The following is a 5,259-nucleotide window of genomic DNA, read 5'->3' as shown; positions in this document are numbered from 1 at the left end:
AAAAATTCTCTTCAACATCATAAAAAAAATTTTTAATCGAATAGGAATCATTTCCTGTGAAGTTTCTGCTACTACCACAGAGATCGCGTAATAAAAAACAAAACTGAAGGTTTATTTCATTCATCGTTTGTTTATTCGAGGGATCATTTTCGAGTGATTCCCTTTTGGCGCCAGTAATTAATGCCTGACTGTTATTTATTAATGTTTCGTCTGAAGTTACGGGGATGGGGAAGGAAGAATTATTACCCCCATTACCTGTTGAACTTTCGGTTTCAGAAATCTGTTGAGGAGATAAAGGTTTTTCTTCTGTTTCCGATAAAAAACTAATGTCTAGCGATTTCTGAAATTCATTTAAATTTGTTAGGGCTTTAAAAATATTTTCACACATAGAAGTAACTGAGACCGACAAAGATGCTAAGTGTAATAAATTAGAAACGGAGATAAAATCAGATAAAGAAAAAATCTTCAGCAATTCTTGTTTATGTTTTTCTACATCTAAATTTTCAAATCTTTCAAAATTTCTCATTCTTTTTCGAGAAGAATGGTCAAAATTACTGTAACCTAACACAGAGTTAAGCAATTTTACGGAATTAGTTTTTGCATATTTTAGGGAGTTAGCGATTAATTCAATATCGCCTAGTTTTAAAGACATTGTAATGAATTAAAACAGAACTAATGCACATTCACTCGGGATTAAAATTTAAAGGGAGAAAGGAATAAAGTAACGTACTATACTATAAATTACAAACTTGGGAAAAAATTGCGCCTACCTGGTTGGGAGCAGTCGAATTATTCCCTCTTAAAAGTTCCTTTTTTTTTAAAGCAGCCAGTATATGTCAGCACAGTTGCACAAGAACACGAAGTAATTGAACCTTTAACGTTTCCACTTGAATCATATCCATCCAAAACGTGCACTAACGTCCATTAAAATATCCACGGCAAAAATCCACTCTTATCAAAATTCTTAGCATCAATTTAACGTCTTAAATTGTACTAACGTCCACAGCTTTTTCAACTATTTGGCGGGATTTGCTAGGGGTATTCACGAGAAAGTCCGAGCCCCCAAAAATGTGGGAAAAGGCAACGACCAGCATTAATATTTGAAATATATTTATTAAGATTAAAGTACAAAGGACAAAACATTACTACATAGAACATAAAAGATACATGAGCAGGAGCTGCACGTCTTGCAATCTCACTGCCCAACTCTCGTCTGCCAATAATGGCGGGAAAGCATCACGTGATTAATGACGTGACGCAACATGGCCAGCATGGCGCCATACAGGATACGGGATCTGTCAGCGCTTCCCACATTTGTATTTTTGAGAAATATTCACTTGATGAGTATGATTTAAATTTTTAATGATCATGGAGAATTTTTAAATAGATCGATTTATTTTAATCTTGGAATTCAAATTCAATTAATGTTTTGAATAATTTTATGTCTGCCCTTACAATATGAGATGGAAATATATCTTAAATGTTGCCTTTTTTTAATTAATACTTTTTGTTCATAATAATTCTTAATTTATTAAAAATTATTATAATTTATTAATAATTCTTAATTATTATGAACAGGGTTATGTTAATTGGTTATAAACAAATATTAGTTATGTTAGTACCTCATTTTGAGGATATTTTGGGATGAGTCACTGTTGAGCTGGCATGTCTTTTTTTTTTTTTCTGTAAATATAACTTGAAATAGATCCAAGTACATGATGGACCTTTAGTGGAAATGAGATATGAAGTTTTCTGATCTCGAAAGAGAGGATAGGAACGGACGGAACATAGTAGTCTAATTGCATATACCAGTTAAATTAATACAAAAATTATTAATGAATATCGAGCTATTAAAAATTTTACAGTCAGTAATATTAAAATAATTTAATTCAATTCAGTTGCTCACGAATATTATCGACTTAAATTTAAAATATGGCATTGCTTGACGTAAAAAATTACTGTGTGATCAGTATTGAGTAATTATATTTTTATTCGATTTTCGTTCGTAAAAGAATATTAATTAAATTAAAAATAATAAAAAGGAAATTTAAAACTAACGGTTTTCATTATTTTTTGAGCAATAAAAAAAGTCGTTTATCAGTTTCTCATTTAGGCATCATTTACGTTTACCCGTTTTATCTTACTTTTGATTCATTCGTAACCATTGTAATAATGACTTACATTTTTTATATGAAGCAAAGTTTCTGTGGTGAGTTGTTTTTAGTGTTGAAATAAATTAGAAGACACTGAAACGAATCTTCTTATTATTTTTGAGCAATATATAGAGGATTAACGGTATCATAATTTCAGAATTATCCGCGATTGATAAATTAATAAATGAAAAATTATTAATTGAAGACATAACAAAAAAAATCAAGATGTTTTTCCACTTTCCTTGAAGATGCAATGAGCACCATAGGAATATTTATTTTATTATTTTAATTTTCAAAATACTAGTGAAAATGTAGAACTTAAATAGATTCATAAGTGTGAATTTAATACTTAAAAATAACAACACGCCAAATGACGATTAAAGTTATTTTTTTAAAAGTTTATCTCTTATTAGCATGCACATAAATAATGTCTTATAAAAAGTATAATTTGCCCTCAAAATATGCAATAAACATATTATTTTTTACATTTTTATGTTAAATGTTGAATTTTAAATGTTATAAACTATAAAGCCATTTTCAAATAAATTTCCATTAGTATATCAAATTTATAACCTAAGTTGCTTATTAACATTTTGATTATATTTTACATAGCATAAATGAAAAAAAATGTAAATGTATAAAAGTAAATTCTGTTTTAATAAAATGATAATATGTCTTTTTTTTTATTAACTCATATTAATTCGATAAACTAAATTTTATCAAAAGTATTATTCTCCTATCTTGTTTATGTCTACAAAAATCTGAATTTTTTTACAGCTATCTCTTTGTGACAAACATAAAATGTTTTGAAAGTGAAAGTTTTTGATAAAGGTAACAATATGGAAAAGCACATGCATTTGCGATTGCGATAAAAAAAACGTGATTAAGTTTCAACATAATTTGGTTTTGGAATAATTTCTCGAAGTATTTGATTGAAGTGTCTTTGTTTCAGCCTGTAGTATTTGCAATTTTTCTTTTTTGGCTGGCATACCTGAAATAATAAAATTCAAGTTTTCATTTGTCAGACAGAAGTATAAAAAATTCGTTTGGATTATGAAGCATTTTTATGCCTTTGAATATGCATGAATAAAAAAAAAATATCAGCCGTCTTAAAAATGAATGACTATTTTTTATAAATAATTTTCTCTGAAAATATTGGAAATCCGATTGCTAAATATTGGAAACTTTGCAAGAAAAGTAAAACTGAAAGAGTAAAAAAAATTAAAAAGCAGAATTCTGAAATATTTATTGAATATCAAGGGTTTTAAAAATAAATTTTCATATAATAAATTTAAGAATAAATTAAACATAGAATACATATTTTAAATATTTGAGATAACTGTGATTTTCACTTTTAACCGAACCAGAATCTATTTGGGATCACTGTTGGAATTCTTTTCTATTTATTTCAATAATATCTACTCGAAATTCTTCAATCCAGCTTTATATTATTACAATCTTCTTTACTTTTTAAATCATTTTTATTATTTTCCTAAATTTTTATGAAAAGAAATGTTCCTTCTTAGAAACAGCATTTCCTTAACCATGTTGTCTCAGAAATTCTTTTTGAATCCATACGTTTTTGGTGACATGTTTGTCTTAAATGAGTGGTATTTAACACTTGAAGAAATGTAAACTATTTTTCAAAATAAATTATTGATGAATTTACATTTATTAGTTATCTAAAATCCTTCAGTACTTTTTTTTCTCTCCTTTTCGATTTTGTGACTATTTTTGTCTATTAATATTGTATATTTATTTACCTTTTTGAAGTACAGGAAGAAAGCCAGATTAAAAACTAATATAAAATTTTCTCATTTTTTAAAAATCGAGAAAGCCAAGAGTGTGCTCAGATTTTTATTTTCCTAGAAATCGGAGACAGGCACAAGGCGGAAGGGTGACAGCAAGCATAGGATATGCCCCCTCCCTCCTTTCTAGAACCTAGCTTAGAATGATATAATCTCACATATGAATGTTTTATGTTTCTAATCGTAATAAAGAAAACGCGGATGCATTTTGGAAGTACTTTTCTTGACCGATTGAAATCAAAACTTGATATAGAATTTCAATTTTAGTAACATTACATTTTATAGACGTGATTACATTTATACAAATTTGCAAACTTACTGACCACTGAATTTTTCTATGTATTTAGCTCAAGATTTGACATAAATCTACATTTTAGATAATGACGTGTGATAAATTCTGCCCTTCTAATTCTTCACATTTTGTTGTTATTGCATTAATTTGTATTTAGGCAAAAAAAAAAAAAAAAAAAAATGAAACTCCTTTTGGATAGATTTCATAAAAAAATTTGGTAAAATCAAGTATAAAGACTTCATACACCAAAGGCCATCTAGATCAAAGAGTTTTTGAGTTATTTTGTTAAAAGAATGTCAGATAAAGCGATAGACATATATAATTCCAAAAGTAAGTTTTCAGGATTCAAAGAAATTTAACGCGGAGAGATTCATCAAAATCACGTGGTCGACTTTTTGACGATTTGATTTGAATTTTTTTCCTTTTTTCGCAAGCGAGAAATTAAAAAAAAAAAATACCATCGAAACAAATTTGTATACAAACCCTGTAATTATAACATTAAAATATAATTTCTTGTAAGGGATACTTAAAAATATTTAAAAAATTAAAATCGGAGGAAAATTGCATAACAATTAAATTAGTATTATGGAAATAGTAATTTTAATCATCATGACATAATGTCAAAATTTCGCTTAATTTTTAATTAATTAAAATTTAAAAAAAATTACATCAAGGTGCGTATTATTATTCTCCAAAGTATTTATGGCACATTTGATAGCTGATATTTCGTTTAGCAATCTGCCCTGTATAGAGGGCGGTATTTTGTACCTAACAAATTTTACAGTACACAGTTTGTAGAAAATATAGTCTACAAACATTATCATCATGAGAAAAATCTATAAACATAGTTTAAAAATTAAAATCCTAATTTAGTTTTTGATTAATAATACTGTTTAAATAATTATTAATCTGTTAAGACTTTTTAAATTAATTTAACACATCGCAATATACTTTTTGAAAACAGATTTTAATTCAAAAAACAGACTATGCAATTCTTTTTAGAACG

The sequence above is a fragment of the Argiope bruennichi genome, chromosome 6 (genome assembly GCF_947563725.1).
Source record: "Argiope bruennichi chromosome 6, qqArgBrue1.1, whole genome shotgun sequence".
Lineage (NCBI taxonomy): Eukaryota > Metazoa > Arthropoda > Arachnida > Araneae > Araneidae > Argiope > Argiope bruennichi.
This window is presented reverse-complemented; position numbering follows the sequence as displayed.